This window comes from Homalodisca vitripennis, chromosome 5 (genome assembly GCF_021130785.1).
Source record: "Homalodisca vitripennis isolate AUS2020 chromosome 5, UT_GWSS_2.1, whole genome shotgun sequence".
Classification (NCBI taxonomy): Eukaryota; Metazoa; Arthropoda; class Insecta; order Hemiptera; family Cicadellidae; genus Homalodisca; species Homalodisca vitripennis.
Window position 1 is genome coordinate 152,121,288 of NC_060211.1, and position 21,231 is coordinate 152,142,518.

The window sequence follows — 21,231 nt, forward strand, 5'->3', positions numbered from 1 at the left end:
GCACAGCGTAGACTGCTAAGGCAGTAAATATTTACTCAAACAAAACCCCAAGATATCACATATGAAGTAGATTGCTAATTTGAATTATATTTAAACAAATTCCACACATCACTATATTACTATCTTAGTAATTCGGCATTATTCTAATGAATCATAAACATCTACAGTAATTAAGTATTAATTATTCCTCCTCTTGGTCCATAGTTAGTATAGGCCCTAATAATGTAACTACGAGTAGACACTTCACGTAGTACAAGTTAATAGAATTGTTTTATTAACACTTGATTATTAAAAAAAAACCAATAGGTTATATCTAATATATCACATTTATAGTCGTTTAAAATTACTTTAAGTAGGTAACGATACGAAAACAAAATATGTTATTACTTTAAATAGTGGCTCTTGCCTATAAATAAAAAATAAATAATAACGAAACGTATTGCCTACAGAGACATACTAGCTTACATAATGCCGCTAACGATAGGTTTTAAATGAACAATATTTAGCAGATATAGAGTATAGAGCTGGAACACTCGTTCAAGTGCTGCAGAGTGAGTATGACGATCCCCTGTCAACCCCTCGTCAAAAGAAACCCGTGAGTCGGACAGTGGGTCCACGATCCCGGCCTGGGACCCACTGTCCACCCCTTAAGAAGTAGGTAGGAAATGCTTCCGGCAGTTTTATGACGTGGACCTACAGTCCGTTTACCATGTTTTATAATCGCCCACAAAAAATTTAACACTAGGTCATGACCACCTTATATAGTGATTTTAATGTTTCAAAATTATGGAGTTTCTCAATTACACAATTAGTTTATTAACATGTCAACCGTTAGAGTCATCAAATGCAATAAATGTTGTACAGTACAAAGCAACATTCAAATGTGTGATATTTCGATATGACAGCCACACATGAAATCTGTTACATTTCTTCCAGCTGGGCCGGAAGTGATATTTTAATTAATTATTCACACACAAAAGATTGACATAATTTTACACAAGGTAATAATTTACAATACTGTCATCAAGTTGGCCTAGACAAAATAATCATTCAGGCAGGATAGGGCACAGAAAAGATACAAAACTGTGATAATAATCATGAAGCTAAATAAATTAAGTAATTTTAAAATATATTTTACATCAACTAATTCAAGAACGGAAAATAATAAATAAGCTGAAAACATAATAAAACCGTAAAACCAAAAATCACAAAAGTCAATACAAATTTAGAAGTTGATATAGAAAAAGAAAAAAAATCATTTAACACTGATTATGATAATTAGTGTCAAATTCCTTCGGAAAGGAAATAATTAGAATAGAGTAGCAGGTAAATATTCAAATTTAAAACAACTTTATTAATATAATTTGTGCAATTACATTTAAAATTATACAAATAAATAACGGCATCAGTCATATTTTATTTATAATTTTTGTATATTTCCATAAATTCTTCAAATGAATATAAAACTTTATTGGCTAAAATATTTTAAGGTGTTTTTTGAACAATAAATTGTTTTCTATACTGAGTAAGTCTTTTGGAATTTGATTTATAAACTTAATTCCTGCCGCGCTTGGTTTCATATAATGAAATTCCAACGAGTGTTTATGTACTGCCAATTGGTTTCTATTTAGAGTAAAGTACTCGTAACTTGACCCTAATCGAGGTAATATAAACATCCAGAAACAACAAATTTAATCTCGTTCAGAAGAACTTTCCCCTCCCAAATTGTAGGGAGCAAGTACGGCCCTGAGAGCTATAAGCAGAAGTCGTGTTTCCATTTGCGTGTTTACGAGGTTTACACAATGAACCAGACCTAAGTGACGCACAATAGACACACGCACCTGACGCACCTTGGTCATGTATATGACTCACACTCACACAACAGTTAAACCTCTCCTATGTGTGTGCGTGCCTGTGCGTGTTTACGAGGTTTACACAATGAACCAGACCTAAGTGACGCACAATAGACACACGCACCTGACGCACCTTGGTCATGTATATGACTCACACTCACACAACAGTTAAACCTCTCCTATGTGTGTGCGTGCCTGTGCGTGTTTACGAGGTTTACACAATGAACCAGACCTAAGTGACGCACAATAGACACACGCACCTGACGCACCTTGGTCATGTATATGACTCACACTCACACAACAGTTAAACCTCTCTCCTATGTGTGTGCGTGCCTGTGCGTGTTTACGAGGTTTACACAATGAACCAGACCTAAGTGACGCACAATAGACACACGCACCTGACGCACCTTGGTCATGTATATGACTCACACTCACACAACAGTTAAACCTCTCTCTCCTATGTGTGTGCGTGCCTGTGCGTGTTTACGAGGTTTACACAATGAACCAGACCTAAGTGACGCACAATAGACACACGCACCTGACGCACCTTGGTCATGTATATGACTCACACTCACACAACAGTTAAACCTCTCCTATGTGTGTGCGTGCCTGTGCGTGTTTACGAGGTTTACACAATGAACCAGACCTAAGTGACGCACAATAGACACACGCACCTGACGCACCTTGGTCATGTATATGACTCACACTCACACAACAGTTAAACCTCTCCTATGTGTGTGCGTGCCTGTGCGTGTTTACGAGGTTTACACAATGAACCAGACCTAAGTGACGCACAATAGACACACGCACCTGACGCACCTTGGTCATGTATATGACTCACACTCACACAACAGTTAAACCTCTCTCCTATGTGTGTGCGTGCCTGTGCGTGTTTACGAGGTTTACACAATGAACCAGACCTAAGTGACGCACAATAGACACACGCACCTGACGCACCTTGGTCATGTATATATGACTCACACTCACACAACAGTTAAACCTCTCCTATGTGTGTGCGTGCCTGTGCGTGTTTACGAGGTTTACACAATGAACCAGACCTAAGTGACGCACAATAGACACACGCACCTGACGCACCTTGGTCATGTATATGACTCACACTCACACAACAGTTAAACCTCTCCTATGTGCGTGCGTGTACGTGTGAAACTTGACTGGTGAATCAGTATCAATGAGTTAGCTCCCACTGCCGCTAGCTTCCGTTTCCGTCACGGTTCTCAGAAACTGAACCGGTGGGATATTTCTGTTGTGGACGTCTTTCTCCACGGGAAAAAATTACACAATGTTTATAGGAAGAAAGTGAACCGTTCATTATTTCCGCATCATCTTAGTAGTCCCTAATTAACGTAGGGACTGAACATTTTTCCCTGGGCGTATTATGGAATTAGGTAATTGACGTGTAAGAAAGCGAATAGGGTTTTTTTTAAATTTTTTGTTGATCGATCTTTTTACACAACTTCTGGGAGTGGTTAAATATGTTCCAATGAATAAATTAGCTTCTTCAACCATAATGTCTTTAAAGTTATTGCACAAGGCTAAGGTTTCAAACGTTCACAAAGATATGGATATTGTGGTTTTTAGGTAGCAATGCTAATATTCTTTCTAATGGTAAAGTGTTTTTGGAACATCTCAAATGATTGGTGTCCTTGAGAAGCAATAGTAAAAATTAGTCGTGTATCTATTTATTTCAAAATGTATTTACTATTGATTAAAACCATACAAAAGGAGAAGAATTTTATATATTAGCGATTTAAAAATAGTTATAAGTTGTTTTTGTGTGAAGTCCTCGAAGCATGGAAAGACACAGTAACTTACTTCATTACATACAGGATGCATATGTTTTGTTTTTCCTTTCTTTATGCAGGATTTTAAGTTGTAACATCTTAATGCCGAATGGGCAGACATCGTTGAATTGCAGTTCTCGTCTCCAACATTTTACACTGCAGTTATTACACGAGTCTACGCACCAATATAGTCAATGTAAAACACACTACCTACCTCAAACCTTTTACTATACTATGTTCGGAGAACGTAAACTGACAATGTGTTCAGTTTAATTCATGGAAGACTTTTATAATACATGGGGCGAGATATCTAATTTCAAGGAATAGGTGGATTGACAATTACTTCTACCACATAAATTGGCAACTTGGGCCTCTTACACTGTTTCATTCGTGTGTTGATACAATAAACAGGAAAAAGATTTAAAACTATTTTTGAAACCACTTAGCTATGACGCTTTGGAGCGTCCCTACTACTTCCGACCGTTTTGATTATTGACGGTAACGAAAAGTTCCTAGAAAGTTCGGGGAAATAATTTACGGTTGTTGGATGAGAATATCATGAATACCTACTAGCATAGTAACATATACAGGTGAACCAGACTACCTGTGCAATTGATTGTAACTGTATAGCAAATGGAAACCCTTTTTCAACTGTAAACCCCCCACCCAACCATTTTGTGGTCAAAGAATTCGTTAAAATTATGTTAAGATCCTCAAAGAATCATTAAAGTGTTTTTTTTTTTTTTTTTTTTTTTTTTTTTTTTTTTTTTTTTTTTTGTGGGGTTGGGTTGGGAGAAATTTTTAAATTTATAAGTGGGCGTTATTCTAAAGTTATCTTCACTTTTTATACCACTACAATCAGTAACCCAAGTGGTCTGGCTCACCCTGGTAGCTTTAGAATGTCAGGATTATTTCAAGGAAGAATCATTCATAGACCCCTCAGCCACCTCCTGGAATACGCTACTGGCTTCCCGCCAAAACAGTAGTGTCGCGAGAACCGTTCCCCCGCTTCCCGGACGCGACGGAAATTGCGGCAGCCTGAATAAGACTTCCCGTCCCGGTAGGAAACGCGTGTAGTCTATAGTGTGCAATGGAGGGGGGCACATATGAATGAGTGATTCATTATGGATTAGTGGACTTGTATAGAGCAGTCCGAGCCTTCACCTTGCCGGAAACTGTCGGTGCCGGATATACCCCTCGCGGCCTACTTCCGGTCCCTGCCTGAATGGGTCAATGGGTGCAGGCCATATCACTCTGATGGTAGGAAGTACCGAAACCATTTGCAATTCATATTAATCCTTACTTAATATCTCAGTGTAATCTGAAGGTGGGGTTGGGCATCCATTTCATCATCTCAGGATATCATAATGCTTGTAGGCTGAATGGCAAAAAAGTTTGTTGAGATGCAAATAGCATTGAGATGATCTTTAGTTTTCAGAGTTCTGTAAATGTCTCCCATATTGAGAGAAAACGGCTGGAATTAATATTAATAATTAATCAATACAAATAAATATCCTTGATGTGTTGATTAATGGTTCCATGAATTTGAAGAAAAACCTGAAGAAAAAGAGTCCTTTTCAAATTTATTTGCAGCGCGTTCTAGAAAAACAATTGCAACCTATTGGGTTATCTTGATTACCCTAGGGACCCTTACACATGTGTATTTGACAATACAGTCAGATACATACATTATTGGTATCTTAACTAAATATAGATCTCTCAGCTATTATTAGTCAGTTATTAGTCCAGTATTTAATAAGGCCTAAAATGTACTATGTAGTGTATTAGCCTGAAGTATAAATCTTAGATTAATTCTTGTTATAGCCTTTAACTTAGCACATTTTTAGCCTGAAGCCCTATAATCTTCACCACCGATATACACACATGAATTATGGTGATGAAACGTCGTCTTATAAATTGTCGAACATTTCAAGCTTTTGAAAACAAGACTCCAGTTTTATTTATGCCTGTATTCCACGCGTGTTTGTTTATTAATACAATTTTTGGCAACATCAGTTTGAAAGAATCACTTTCTCATGGTATCAGGTACATGAAAGGTTTTCTACTTTTAGGACGTAAAGTGGAATAAAAGACGTATTCTACTAAGAAATGACGATAGTGTTAATTATGACAAACGCGAGGCTGACGCCTACGGACAGGTCGAGGGGGGCGGAACAGGAAGTGTGATAATACCCTCTCGTAATGGCGGTTTAATAAAATATTTCCGGGAGTCGGGGGAAATATTTACTAGGGAGGTTGGTAGGCCGTTCCATTGATCCGTCTGTATCACCAGTCTAGGCTTCCATTGCTATTGTGACCTGTATCTGGGTCAAGCTGTACATCTGTGTTCAGCAATAAACATTGGCAATACCTTGTGGAATAAAATAAAAAAAAGTATTTTTTTCTTTTTTTGCTTACAACAACGAACGAGGAAATGATCAGAATTTATCATGTCATCTCAGCACGATCACTGCGAGAAAAAGCTACATCACAGAGATGCTAGAAGCTTATCTTATCTTCTTCGAATGGATAACACAATTTGATTGCACAAACATAACAAAATTGCGTTTCCTCAATTATTTTTATCTGAATTTAACGGCAAAGTTATCTAAATCTTAGATTTTTGTGGAATTAATTTTAATTTGGTTTAATATTTTTTTAATATATAATGTCTGTCTGTCTTCATGAAATTAGCAACAAATTTCAAATGGCTACCATACAGTACTCGTTTGAAAGTTTCAAAATAATGCAACATTTCGATTACGTAGTGTCCCATTTCGGATTTATTCAGGCAATAATTATTAAAAATAAATAACTAATGTTGACCAACTTAGGTTACCAGAAGATATTTTTAAGTGTGATATGATAGTGTATGCACTTTTATACACAGACTATTGCACTATAGCACTTTATTATAGCACTCGTTCCAGTTTGAAATAAAATGTTAATAACTCGTAAAAATGTAACTTTATTTATCAACGGATAAAAAATAAACGTTTTAGACACAGCATTCTATTACATACATAGTAAGCTATTTTATTTTTGTAACGTCAAAATTTAATGCCCCAAAATAATTTATACAAATTAGTTTTTAAATTTTTATATATTCCAGAGCTTTTATATTATTTTGCTTCAACAAATGCTAATATTGTGTGTAAACAGGTACGTCGGTTTTTATTATAATGAGTAAGTTTTTATATACAACAGGTGTATAACGTTTTCTATTGAAATGCGTGTAAATATTGCTATAAACATTATTTATCTAATGTATGTACATTGTTTTATATGTAACAGGTTTTGTTAAAATTATAAGTAAGTTTTAAGGCATCAACTCTACTATAGTTCGTAAATTTTACCAAAGAACAGACCCTGCTATATAGTGTGTAATTTTTGCTACGTAGCAAGTTCTGCTAGGATTTTCGTGCCTGTGAGAATACGAGAACTGGAGCACGAGTGTCCGAGCGTAGCGTAGAGACTGTGTTTACGGTGACTATAAACTGCCTATTCCTGGAGGTAAATAAAGATACCGTACTGTAACTTCCCAGTTCCGCCTATCACAGAAGCCTGCGTCGCTTCAGATCTTTCGTTGATCAGATAATGTCAACAAACAAAATTCTGTATCTGGAGGATATTCCAGAATGTGGCTGAACTTTTTTGTCGATTACCATTGCGTTCAGAAGATACGCAATTATTCTATTTTTAAAGTATTGCCTTGTGAGAGAGTTATTCAAATCAAGAGCAAATCCAAATAACATAGATTGCTACAGCAAAGGCAAAATAGCCAGGACAACGCAGTAAATCAGTCAGTTCTTCACAAACCACCTAACAAAAATAACGAAATTGTCTGAAAAAGAATACTTAGCCAGTTTCTTTTGTATTAAATCAAATAGTACATTAAGTAAAGTTTTACCTTTAAAGACAAAATAAGGACATAAATATTATTATTTAAGAACGATAACTCCGTCCTAGGACTACACCTGGCTGGTCTAGTTTAGGTTTTTAAACATTCAAATATTCTGTCAAAATACATTTCCTTTTTATTCGTGTTATAAACATGTTTACGAATAACATAAGAAATCTTTAGGTATAGAAAAATACATAAGTTTAAATCTTAAATTATACTGAGTGAGGCATAAGTCTGTATACACCCCTATCAAAAGTCGAATAGTGCAGAGTATTATAATGGCGTCTGGTATGAGGTGTCAACTAGGAGCTATGACGTCATCGGCGATCATCTATAATCTGCCATCTTAGATTTCGGTATATATTTTCACCGTAAGACTAGTATCGTGTGACACACAATTTTGAACTGTCTCATTCTCAAGACAACATATATGAAATCTGTCTGAGATATGTTTATTTGTGTATGAATTATGTATGGGCCGTAAAGAGAATGAAACACAAATTAAGCCCCAAGCACAAATCATACTATGCCATTAAACTGGAATGAACATCGAACGAAAATATAGACATACAAATAAAACCAAGAAACGGCAAACAATTCTAATACTTTTGAAATGTTTTCTTTCAAGAGATGACGCATCAAACAGTTATTGCGGTATTGAGAACAATTTGCTTAACATTCAGCAACATAAATGGGAATAAACAGGGAGTAGACGAAAAAAGGAGAGGAAAGAATTTTTGAGTACTGCTGCCCAATACTAACCCTGCAGATTTCATGCAGCACCAGCGACTGTCTTTTCCCTACGTCTGGTCTTGTATAGATTTTAATACACATCAGGTCCTGTTACAGCATTTAAATTTTTCTTTATCGCAATTTTGCATACAGCTGAACAATTTTTGCGCAGAGACTATGTTGGTACAGTGTGTAAATTTTGCTTTATAGCAAGTTCTGCTACAATTTTTTAACTTTAGAACATAGTAAGGTCCTGATACAATGTATACAGTTTACTTGATAGCAAGTTCTAGCGCAATTTTCAAATTTTACTACAATCAGGTCCTGTTACAGCGTGTAAATTTTGCATTATATTTAATTTCTGCTACAATTATGTAGATAGCGTTAAGAACACAAATGATTCCTCTTGATAGACAAGAAGTGAGACTAAATTAAGAATTTTTAAGAAAAATATTAATCACTCACTAAAAATTCTATGTTATTATTTATTTCTCGTCGTAAATTAATAGCACTATATCATTTTTAAGACACGAATAATATGAATCCAAACGCTTTAAATTTTATTAATACTGTTATTATGTCATTTTAATAACAGTTTATACTAATTTGTATTAGTATATACAAATGTGTATACTAATAAACACATTTTAGATCACCGTTTTAATATTCATAAAGTAAAAACTCCACAAAGAAATGTTCAAAAACGTTTAGATATGCAATAATTTAATTTTTTTTTACATTTTAATTTAAAACTTTTCCAAACAATTCAGTTATCCAAAATAAGAACATAACATTATTAGAGATTTAACATTGTTGTCTTGTGGTAAGGGGTGGTTTTGTTAACTTCTAGTATCACATCGGTTGCTATCGATTTCTCAAGGTTCTTATCGGTTTCCTCGAGGTTGTTATCGGTTTCCCAAGTATCATATCGGTTTCCTTGAGGTAATTTTGACGTTGTAGGCGTAAACGTTGGCGTTCTATCGACTTGCATAATGTAAATTACAGTGTCACGAGAAAATCATTTTTTTTTTTATTTTAAAACACAATTGTTTTTAACTAGCTAGAAGCGACTGATTCAAATGTCTTACCTTCCGTACGCACAAATAATTATTGATAGCATTATTTTCATTTTTAGGTAGAATTTGTATCAGCCTATTTCAATACTAGCACTTATTTATTTGTTTATTTCCAACGGTTCCACCATCTTTACAAAAATAATTCAACAAATCAAATACTTAGCAATCAAGATGACAAATCATAATCAATATACACAGTCTTATGTAAGCTCTAACTTGAACAACATAGGCAATAACAGAGTGATATAATATAAATATGAATAACAAAAACAACAATAAATAACAAGGAATAATAACAATACAGTAACAGCAACGATAAATAAATAGTTGACCAATGCTATAACATTAATAAAATTTAGAAACTCAACAATATATTATCAATAATTAATACAATCGTAGCTGTTAGTTATTGTAAGTGGATCTGTATTAAGCATGTGTTAGGTGTTTACATTTAATAATTTCTTTTTCAGGGTGTATTTTGAATCGTGAAAAAAGTCGATGTGCGCTGCCTCACTACCCAGTTTTAGAAGTCTGCATATTCCATGGTTTGATGCATAATATGTGGGCCTAAATCTTCTGCAGAAAAGTGTCTTAGAGCGGGTACCTCTTGGTATAGAGAAGTCTATATCCGACACTAGATGAGGGCAGTCGAGGAAGCCGTTCACCAGCCTGTACAGGAATAAAATATCAATATATTTTCTTCTTTCCTGGAGAGGTTGCAGTCCATATAGCATCTCAATCTCAGCTTATGAAACTTATGAAATATTTCTACAAAACTTCGCCAAAAATTACCCCCCCCCACACAAAAACAACCCCCGCTACAAATGCTGTGCTATATAACGCGGCTTGCTAAAACTATTATAATATTCCAAAAAGAACTCCAAACACGTTTAAACTTGGTATAAAAATTGATCTTATTCAAGTCTCGGCTAAGTTCGTTAGCTTGTTTGGTAAGCGATTCATTATGATAGCTGTTTAAACTTTTTTTTTTAATTCACAATATACCGTTATTTACGATCCTATAGAAAAAACTAAAACTGTTCAGTAATGTTTATAACATTTACTAAACCGTTTGTTATAAACAGTTTTTATGAATCTCGAACGGTTTTCGAAATACTGATTCTAATACTGAGAATAATATTTCAGTACAGTACTCGTAAATCTATTTCTTTCGACTGAGCCGAAAGACTGTTTCAACCTTCACCCGTTAGGTTCACTCGTGTGTAATCAGAAAAATCAAAGATAAAACTCAATTGGTTTTAAATCTAAATAATATTTCGATACATAACCTTAGTAATTTATATTTTATTAATGTGCTTTGTATGGTAACCCATTCTTCTGTAATGTCTTCTGTAACTACCCAGATTCCAGCTCGCTTTTGGAGCGATCAAAATTCACGCTAAGCGATCACGTAGGCCTACATCTAAGTTTACCGAATCACTCATGATTGACAGTACATTAGGTAAAGAAAAGTGTGATGTATACATAGATTACAATTTGGTCTTATTGTAATCTATGGATGTAAAGAAATAGGCTGTATACAAGACATTAGAGAAGAATGGTTTACCATACAAAGCAAATTAAAAAAAAATTATAAATTACGAAGGTTATGTATCAAAATATTATTTAGATTTAAAATAAATGTAGTCGAGTTCATCTAAACAACGAGTACTTTCGTAACTTCCTATTATCCTAAAAGGTAATAAGAGAAACCATATATATAACCAAGAAATATTATATTATTATATTTTGCTTGCTGTTTTTTTGTTTTGTTTTTTTTGTTAACACTTTTGTTTATATTTAATGGCATCAAACCCTGCATGTATTGTCGCATATTGTATATTTCACTAAATAGAGATGGTTTTCTTGTGAATGTTATATATTGCTTGCTATTTTCTTAACACCTTTGTTCATATATTATTATAATAGCATCAACATTTGCGTGTATTGTAGCATGTTTTATATTGTGCTAAATGGAAATGGTTTCTTGTGATTTTTTTATATATATCAATGAACATAGGCTACGCTAATCTTTATTTTTTCTTTCGTATTGTATTTGCTCATATGCATATGTATGTCTCAGTAGTAGGCTATATAAGTAACTCTATATTTTATACGCTACCGGTACTTTAATTAAGTCTTTTTTACGGTTCCACCTTCATGTTGCACTTGTTTATGAACTATATTGCTGTTGTAATTTTTCTTTTTATTCACGATGTTGATGTTATTTGGCACTTGTTTTGCTTATTTTTTTGCTTCTGTTTGCTTTAGCATGTATGCATGTAAACTATTTATGTAAGTTGTTTATATCAAGCCTCTTGTATTTTCACAATACCTATAACAAATGTGAAATGGTGTATACCGTATGTAAATAAATAAATAAATAAATAAGAAAGGAAATAAAAATATAACGTCATATTGTAACAATAAAAAAGACATCAGCAATTTTTCATCGCTGTTGGTTATATTCATCGTTGGTTGGTTAAACTTCAGCCAATCACGATAAAGCTCCGCCCCATTCAGTTCACCTGAACAGACGGATGAGTATTATTGGCAGTTTCGGTTTAATACTGTGTTAACCACAGCGCGGCTGAAATATTTAAAGAAATTAAAATATGTAAGCAATGTTTGGGCGTGGTATAAAATGAAAACTTCATATATTATCTTGTGCTACCGGGCGCGTAAGCTAAAGAATTATGATTTAATTGTAGATATGCAAGGGAATTTCGTTTTTTTTTTAAGTCATCAAGGTGACAACCTCAATTCCTCTATAATGCTCCTTTATGGAAAATGGACACACTCTGTTATCTTTTGCCATTATTAACTAATATTCGGTAGAACTTTCGAATCGGTAGAACTTTTCATCAATTCAATAAAATATTGAATAATTTTAGTTGGTCAATAAACCAATAACTATAGGCTATCCTTGATGGAAATGGTTTAATTACATTTGTACTACTATAAATAAGTATGATATGTATGCATTATTATAATAGTTGGGTTTAAGAAGTTCGTCTAAAATAAACCAATAAAAAACTAAATAAAAGTCCACACCCATTCAGGTATAAGTAGATGTTTAATGCGAGCACTAGTAGTCTGACCTGTATGCTTTACTTAATTTTATTATAATTGGTTTTAGCCTTATGAAGTGGTTGTTTTAGAAATACTGTACTAAGCATTGATTTACTGCGACGTGACGTGGCCGATGTTGTTCTTCTCTGGAAGATAGTGAATGGTCACATGAACTGTCCAGATCTCCTAGCTGAAATCGACCTCAGAGTTCCTGCAAACACAAGATCTCGAGATCTGCTGGGTCGAAGATACCAATCAACCAACTTCGACTTCAACAGTCCTTTCGCAAGGTTTATTCGCCTGGGAAATCAGGTTGCGTCTGGGTGTGGCCTGTTCTTCGATGGACTTCACCAGGTTCGTCGGCAGGCCTCCTCTCTTCTTCTTTCTGTGAAAGACTAGAAATTAAGACCTAGTTAGCTTTAAGCTGTGTTAAGTGCATGTTCATTGTATTATATGTTGTATTTATTTAATTTCTACTGTTATTTATTAAATGTTATATATTATATTTTAATTTATTAGCACTATTTATTTATGTTCGCTCTTATCAATCTTATAATTTCGTTAGCTAGTTGATTGCTTGTTCCTGTTGCACAGAGAGTTTTTATAAATATTTTTTCCTTTACGTAATTATTTATTATTCTACTTTTGTTGATATCTACCTATACTTTAGTTGTTTTTTTATGTAAAGTACAATTTATTTAAATCAATTTTCTGAGTTGTTTCCATATTTGAGTAATTATTGTTGTTTGTTAATCTTTATTTTTATTTTTTGTTATGTTTTGGATATTTATAACTTGTTATATCTTTGGATACTTATTATTTATTATCAAATTTTTGTATACCTATTTTGTTACTTTATGTAGATTTTTCATCTGATTGTATTAATTTTATTTTCCGCTGTATTCTACCATCTATGCTTGTCTTTGTAAATTGGCTGCTGCCGTTGGAAAAATAAATATTAATATTAAATATTAAAGAGACACGATCCCAAATCACTATGTAGCAACCGAATGTGGGAAAGGGTGGGAAGGGTTGATTCAATGTGAATGTGAAAATTAGTTAGCTCCAGTTCACGTTCTTCTCGGAGCATCGAATGAAATTTGACGTTGTCACAGACTTTTGGTGTCTGGAGTCGTATTCTTCTTAAGAGATAAAAAATAGACCAATCATATAATGGAAAGATAATATTGGTAAATCCAGATATCAAATAGACTATCAACGAACGCTGCCTTTGTAACCAACATTTCTTCTATAGAGATTTTCCCACCAGAAATCTAGGGGTCCTTTTCAGATCGTGGAACCCTCTGCCAGATTGTTATTTCTTGCAAGGGATGGCTGCGGTAGTGTGGCCCGAGAGTGCTTAGACTAGGTTAGTAACAGAAAGAATGAATGCCATAAAACACTCAGTGATCACTCAGGGGAAATAAATAAACCCACACAATGTTTATTGTGACTCTTGCATTATGCGTACCACAGACTTTGGTATGATTTGTTCATTTACTCCTATTGATAATTACCATGTAGACAAGGGTTTAGCTAAACGTCTCCCTACCCCTCTTCCTACCCCCTCCACCTACCCATAAATGTAGTGTTTGCAAGATTTTGGTTTACAGACCATATCTTTGTGAATACGCATTGTATAAGTATGGCCTTTTAACATTTATTTGCTAGTTAAATTATTTTCAAATAACGTCATATTACTTGCTAAACATGGTAGTTTAAGAGATAAGAAATGATAATAAGAAAACGTTAACAGTTTTGTGTTTTCCAAGTTCTATGTTCGTGTATTTTGCACTGTAACCTTTTTTTTATTTTGTACAACTTTCAAATTTCTTTAAGTAATAGTTGTAGCACGATCTATAATCTTTCCAAAAATATAAAAATGTCCTTAGTTGATTCAGTTTGAGTTTGAAAAGTGGTTAGAATGGGGATTAAAAGCGTGCATGACGTCTAACATTCCGTATTCTTTTCCCAGGCGCTGCCCCGGTGTGTCAAAATAACGATAACTTTTTTTTGTCTTAAGACATGTATTTGTAACATTAGCACATGTACTTAGAACATAGTAATATAATGTTGTTTGAAGAGATTTTATCTATAAAAATAAATGTTAAAAGACAATATTTTAATAATGCACATTTAAAACGATATGGGCTGTAAACCAAGACCTTACAAACGCTAACTCTGAGAGTGGATGGAAGGGGAAGTAAGAGGGGCAGGGATGGGGAATTTTAGCCAGACATTTGTGTACACGGTAGTAGCCGATGGGAGAAACATTAGATTTGTAACAATTACTTTCCTTAAAAACCTTACATTAAAAATCAAAAACTATACATTGATTGGATTACTAGGTGAAATAATGTTAAGTTAACATATCCACCCGAATAAAACACCATACAGTAGTAGGCTAGATTTCGAAACGTAGTGGTACCGTAGTGGTTTCTTGTAACACTGAACCAGAGACCAAAGAAGAACATTTGGTCGCTGCACTGAACTATGGTAAATGTTCAGCTCATCCTATTACCTTTACAAAGAGCTTTAAAACATTTTATCTTAGTTATACATATTTTTTCATGTGGACCTATTAGTTTTATTGACTACGTATGGTCATGCTTCACACAATTTGTGATTATTTGAGTGGAAAGTGCTTAGAAAACGAATAGCAGGACAGTAAGGGAGTAAAAATAATAGTGAGGGAAATATAGAAACAGCCCTTGGTAGGCTTGAAAGTTGGTAGTGTTGTTAGGCCCCTGAGTAATGTAGGTTAATGCACGTGCTTGACAATATGGTAGGATCAGTTTCTCTTGTTTTGATTCAAAAACAAACTTTTAATTAATGGTCCCACTTTTACAATTTTAAACAACAACAATTGCAGATAAATGTTTAGAACCACCCTAGTTCAACGCATTACTCATTTTTGTGTCGACTAAAACAACAATAAATGTATTGCGTCAGTTTAAATTGTTTCAAGATTTTCTTAAATACATCAATCCTTATATGATTTTGCAGCAAAAATTTGAGTTTACTCAATTGTGCTTATAATACTGTAAGTTGTCAAAAAGGAATTATTGTATTCAAGTTTTAAGCGTTCATTGACTGTTGAACGTCGATTTAAACAACAAACGAACGGTTAGTTTTTAAATGATTAGGAGGTATCCGATTAAAAAATAACACATAATATTTTTTAGAGTTGTTATTATAGAAGTACAAATACTACAAAATGTAAATAATACGATACTTTTCCAAATTATGTATGTTTTGGACGAGGCCTTTCGAAACCAAAGGTTTCATCATCAGGCTTACCCACAAATAAATATTTACATTATTTTTATTACAATTAAAATACCATATGGTGTAAATATGCAAATACAAAATTTTTGGAAATAATGCATATTTTTATACCGGCTGAAATATTTCCTAAATTTCTGTATTTGCATATTTACACCATATTGTATTTTAATTGTAATAAAAATAATGTAAATATTTATTTTGTCCACCTCCGTAGACTAATGGTTATAGTCTCGGCTCTCTAACCGAGAGATCACGGGTTCAAATCCCGGGGAGATCCAATCATGTACTTGGACAATAAAAACCAGTGCACATCGAAGCCGGCATAGCTAGACGCTGAGGCTTAAATGAGAATTATATTATATATATGTATATATATATATAGCAAAGATTTCATCATCAGGTGACTCCACAAATATATATATATATTTTATTTTGGAGTCGCCTGATGATTAAATCTTTGGTTTCAAAAGGCCTCGTCCAAAAAATAATTAATTTGGAAAAGTATTGTACTATTTACATTTAATAGTATTATAAGTTTTTTCCAATTGCTCCAAGAGTCTTCAATAGAAGTGCAAGTGTGTTATTTTGTAATTATTTACCGAATCGTTAGCGTCGCCAGGTATTTACCACCAAGAACAACACTCAGTGTGAGGTCGCGGGGGCTCATTCACGCGCGGACCGCCAAGTGGAGGGGGAAGGGGGGTTGAGCGCCATGCGCACGTCTCCATTCATGTCGGTCATTGAGTCACAGTCAGAGCTCAGTCGGTCTCTTCTGTATCTGTATCGATCAGGTGTGGCTCTGGCCCCAGGTATATACCTACAGTGCTGTGCTACCTGTACGTACACGGGAGTGCTAGTGTACCGAATCCGGTGACCTACAGGTTGCAGGTGGATAGTTTTTAATTTTTGGTGCGACTTCTCGTCCACGAACCCTGGTGTCGCGCGAAACAGCAAGGATATTGCACAAAAATAGGATTCCTATAAGCCACCACGTTCCTCAGGTAAATAAAAAAACAACTGTAAAATAATTACTTGTACATTAAATATTACAATATTTCCTTAATCAAGTAATGCAATATGTACACCATACTGTATGTGTTTTTTCCCAAACAAAATTGCACAAACATGCCTTATCACATGCGGAAAACATGCTCTACAAAACAGAGAATGCGATATTTTCTGTAATTTTCCAAAATTGAGGCTGCGCAGGCCTGGCCTGTAACCTTCCTTCGCTTGTTGATGTCGGGGACTCATTCACGAACATCGGAGAATCCTTTGTACTAGGAATTCCGCGACGCGCTATAATTTCCTTAACCTTTTCTAAGACGAGTTTTGAACTAAAATAATCCATTATCACGTGTTTTAGAATAAATTTCATGTATATAAATTATGCTCAATTCGGTGGATTTACTTTACATTCAATTAATAATATTTAAAAATCTACAATTAGAAAACTCCGATATTAAATAATGCAAGACTCTGCATTACCTTTCCACAGGCAAACGTTTTATAATCAAGCATGAATTATGTAAAATGAAATATTAATTACTGTTATACGACGTACGTAAAAGATACGGCGATGTATTAAGTAGATGTGTCGGACTTGCTTGATGTCTTTTACTGCTATTTGCTTTTCAGTATTTAAAAAATAATAAAAAGTTGTAGTTTTTAAATAAATAATCCCTAATCATCATCATCATATATATATCTACCAACCACAGTAACAACTTTAAATTTTGTATATAATTTTATTTAAAGAAAGAACATTTATTGAGTAATGCAACTACGTTTATATTCGGAGATAAAAAATGTGAAATTTTTGCAGTATGTACATTAGTGACTTAAGGAAATTATATTTTCAATTAGATATAAATTTTTAAATTACTAGTCATTAGCATTTTTTTTCTCTTAGTGCAGAATTTCTATAAATAAAAAATACACACGTCAGAACCTAAACCTTTAATCCATGTTTATATTGCAAAAAGTTCATACTTTTCTCTTCGCCAGTTTTTATTTACGGCTGATTAGAAATTACCTAGACTACCTACTTTAAATCCCTGTGTAGTTATACGTAAAGCGATAAAGTTCTATTTTTAGTATTTACGGAAGCTATCTTAAAGGGATATGAATTTAACGCAACAAATATTTCCTAAACCCTGAAATTGATTGCACCATCTTAGAGCGAAAATGAAGAGTAAAATTTCTACGTAGTCAGTCTAGGATTAACTAGTAAATTCTTGTTTCTCGCGTGGCCATAAGCTGAACCATCCACCTATAAATTATACTGTAATTACAAATCAGTATACAAATTCCATTTGCAATTTTACAGTTTCTTTAGTGTTACCAAATGAAAATAATTGTTCCTTCAACACGCCAACAAGTCAGTATCGAATACGCTCTATAGTTTACAAAACATAGTATAGTACACACATAGTAAATACAGTACACGTTAAAGTTATATTTTAAAATATAAGACGCATTATTTGTACTATACTCAGCTGCTGTATAAATTTTATTATTTGTTTGTTAATAATGCATTGGCAATTAAAATTCGTTAACTATTGTGTAACCCGAAGATAAAAACCAAGCATACATTGTTTATACAGTATATTGAAACCTTTTGAGACGAAATATTAAAACAGTATGGTACATGTAGATAAAAAATTAATACACATTCTACATTTATTATACATAGTCTATTTATATTTGTAAACATATTATATACAATTATAAACATCTAATAATAAATTTATAAATAAATTAATGCTACGTAATATTAATGTGTATATCCATGTAGATAAGGAAAATGGTCCCATACAAATTTACTTACTCGTACATTCTTTAAACTAGTGTAATTTGTAAAATAAAGCACATGCACGCTTGTCATGATGTACAAGCTCAGTAGTGTTTACAACGTCTACTGTAATTAATCTATTTTTATAAAATTGTACGTATGATAATTAATTCACAAAACGCTTGTCTGGTTCACATATAATGTATTTTGGAACGTTGTAAGCGCTGTTCCCACTTATTGGGTATAAAAATACGATAAATACAATATTTTTAGTAGTAGTCCCACAATGTCTCTGTCTGAGAAATTGTTTTGGTAACCGCTTTCCATCATCTGCATCATTACAATATCAATCCATACCGATTTGATCCATATATTTCGTAGTTCCGCGCTCTTTGTAAAGTCGTTACAATTGTCGGTGATTGTGTTCCAAAGTTAATTTTCAATGTTTATCAAGTGTTTTACCTCTGGAACATTCTCAGTCTCTCAGTAATGCTGGAACCGAGTTACTTTCAGTAAAACAATTGTATTTCTCTCAAATCGATCGTATATGAAATGATGTGGAGACAGCAATATCCGACACCTTACGTTTATTTTTTATTTGCAAAAATTGGACTTGGAGGAACGTTCATCGGATATTTGTTAACCTAAATCGGCCTCAATTTAGGTTATCAAACACTCGAGGAACGATCCTCCAAGTTCAATTTTTGCGAGTCAAAAAGGCAGTTCATCTCAAAGACAAATTTGGGTCAGAGGACTTATCTCTTAAGTACCTACTGTACTTGAATAACTGATTAATTAAAATAATATTCACTAAAATTCATACTCAACTATACAGAAAAGGATATGTCATAATATTGTAATCAAGTCTAAAATTAGTTCTGATTCCTAATTCAAATTGATATGCAAGAAATCCATTAAGGTGGTACAATCGAGTTTGTGTCTGCAACAGTTTTCTTAAGTTAACTTCATATATATAAGACGATTTTCATGATTACAGAAAAAGGAAAAACTTATTGTTTATCGTTTCGTGAATTTCACAGGTGTTTTAAAGTGGGAAATTTAGCCATTATAACTTCAGCGAGTGACATGGTTTTTATTTGTAAAAAGTTTTCAAAATAATGTCAAAATAAGTTACTACCTGTAACTCATGTAATGAACATACTGAAAATTTTTACATTTTTTACTTCGCCCGTTTTAAATTGGTCTGGTTACAAAATTTCTTTCTTCAAGTGCCTGTAATATCTTGTGGATTGATCATAAAATTCTACTTGTTTTGTATTCAGGGAGGTTATCCTAAATGTTTGATCTCCTACGAATTTACCATTAAAAAATATTTTCCAGACCCAAAATCGGTTGCACCACATTTATAACCACCCTCCGCTCGTTGAGTATAGTCATCTAACGTAAAATACGTTTAAAAAACAGTATATAATTAAATCAGTAGTGCAGTAATTGAAGCATTACTGTTGTGTAATAGAGAAATTATTTTATTACATTAGCTATATTGCTCCTACTGTAATCAACTAATTTATGGCGCAACACTAATATATTTCTAATGGAGCAAGGATAAACAATACACCATTTTATTGCATATAATCTGGAAATTATTCATTGCGACTGTTTTCATGAGAAATGCTCATTCGGCCTTTCAATTAATTAGGAAATCCAGTTTTTTACCGTTTAAAACACTTCGTGATAAATGTGTAACTTGACCTTGTGTTATAGATACAGATAAACATATCAACAAATATTGCATTAACCAGCACAATATTGTAAGTGCTTGTAGAGTTCTGAGATTAGAGAACTTGTGCTTAAGAGTTGTGCAATCGGTACTACTTGATTCTATTTCCTAAGTACTTTCTTAAATATTCACTCAAATTTTCACTTCCACTCAATATATGAGATATTAAACATTGTTTTTATCACTTCAAAAAAGGTTAATAGGATTTAACTCAGGAATTTGGGAAATCTTGTAAGCGAGCCCGAGAAAAATTACTGTCTGTATATGTTTTTTAGAAAAAATTATATCTTAAAAAGTAATTAATTAACTATACCAAATTTGGCTCAAACGTTTATAATAACAAGGCCAATTGCTGAAAAAATACAAAAAAATTATCTTTAGTGTTTTGAAAATTTGGTATAAATTAATTTATTACTTTTTAAGGTGAATTATTTCATAAAAAAAAACACATCCAGACAGTCAGACGGATGGGAAACTAAGCATCGGAGACCATGTTTATAATGTGAAATGTTTGTCTTGACCTGAGCAATAACACGGTGTACCTTTGTCCAGAGAGCTACGGGACACCCTGTATAATACTGTAAAATTGCATACTATTATCTTAACCTTTATTCCATGGACCTGATTAAAAGATGCCCCTAAATACTCCTTTAAATGCCTTATAATTCCTTGCAAAATTAGCAGAAAATTTATATTTTTTGTCCGCAGGAAAGGTAGGCTATTTTAAGGAGCTCTATCTAAAAAGGTTTTCGATTGTAAGAAATTAAATCGACCAATCACTTATTTGCACCGCCTTAAAGGATCGTAACTTGTAATAAAAGGTTGGCTTGAAGTGATCACTTTTACAACTGGTGTAGAAAAAATAACGGATAGCGGTTTTTGTACACTTCTTTTAAAATATGAAAAGAATTCGGACCAGTGGTTCAGATGTATAAACCTGAACTAAAGTCATACCTTTCTTCGATCTTA

The 21,231-nt window shown here is 33.4% G+C and overlaps 1 protein-coding gene across 1 annotated transcript in view; it reads left to right on the forward strand.

Moving 5' to 3' along the window:
• The first annotated feature begins 16,478 nt into the window (after positions 1-16,478).
• Positions 16,479-21,231, forward strand: part of LOC124363032 — a 47,605-nt gene continuing 42,852 nt past the window's right edge. The window contains exon 1 of the mRNA XM_046818095.1: positions 16,479-16,728. The gene's annotated coding sequence lies outside the window, so the exon portion shown is untranslated. The remainder of the gene's footprint in view (positions 16,729-21,231) is intronic.